The sequence below is a fragment of the Apis dorsata genome, unplaced genomic scaffold (assembly GCF_000469605.1).
Source record: "Apis dorsata unplaced genomic scaffold, Apis dorsata 1.3 scaffold_295, whole genome shotgun sequence".
Taxonomy (NCBI): Eukaryota; Metazoa; Arthropoda; class Insecta; order Hymenoptera; family Apidae; genus Apis; species Apis dorsata.
The window spans coordinates 1,534,434-1,535,383 of record NW_006263570.1 but is presented as its reverse complement, the minus strand read 5'-3'; the positions used below and the strand labels follow the sequence as shown (position 1 = coordinate 1,535,383).

At 16.2% G+C, this 950-nt stretch overlaps 1 protein-coding gene across 7 annotated transcripts in view; it reads right to left on the bottom strand.

Moving 5' to 3' along the window:
• Positions 1 to 950, bottom strand: part of LOC102672400 (kinectin) — a 15,019-nt gene that overhangs the window by 10,954 nt on the left and 3,115 nt on the right. The gene's annotated exons all lie outside the window — the stretch shown is intronic.

The following is a 950-nucleotide window of genomic DNA, read 5'->3' as shown; positions in this document are numbered from 1 at the left end:
CTCTCTCTCTCTCTCTCTCTCTCGTGTGTGTGTGTGTGTGTGCGTGCGTGCGCGCGCGCGCGCATCCATATTATATAAAATACTTATATTTCAAGAAAAAAAATCAAAATAATTAATATATATAATATTAAACATAATAAATATAATTCATAAATTTCACCTTAAAATTGTATTTATTTTGATTTCTTGCCAAACAAATATACCTGAAATTAATAAATCCAGTGTATTATCAATAATACTATATTTTACTTCATAAGAAAAAATAAAAAGGAAAAAACAATTTAATCATTATTTTTTAATATTATATTATAATATCATATAATAATTATAAAGATATCTTCACACTATATCTAAAGTACATCAAGATCATTAGATATTAAACATTAATGATTTAAAAATACATAATTTTAAAAATATAAATATATTTGCAAAAGAATATTTTTTTATGAAATTTAAATTATATTCTTTTTTTATTTTACCTCTTATTTTACTTACTATATAAAATAAAATAAAATAGCAATAAAAATAAAATATTATATAAATATAAAATATCATAATATATGAAAGATTATTTATAAAAGTTAATCTTAAAATTTATCTAGAATTGTTTATCAATGAGCAATATATAAAAAATGAACTTTTATCTTTATTAATTTATATTGTTAAATCACTATTCCATTAAAAATTATTCATTTAATTCATAAATTTTTTATTGCTTTTCATTTTCTAAATATATTATATATTTATTGGTTAATGATACTATTAATACTTTATTATTAATGATTATATACTGATATTTTATTATTTCAAAACTATAATTTAAAATAACTTACCATGGCATAATTTTAATTATGTTAAATAGATTTTAAAAATTAGAAAATTATATAATTAAAACATACTATGTAAAAAATTTAATTATATAAACATATTTAAAAATGTTTTTTTACTAT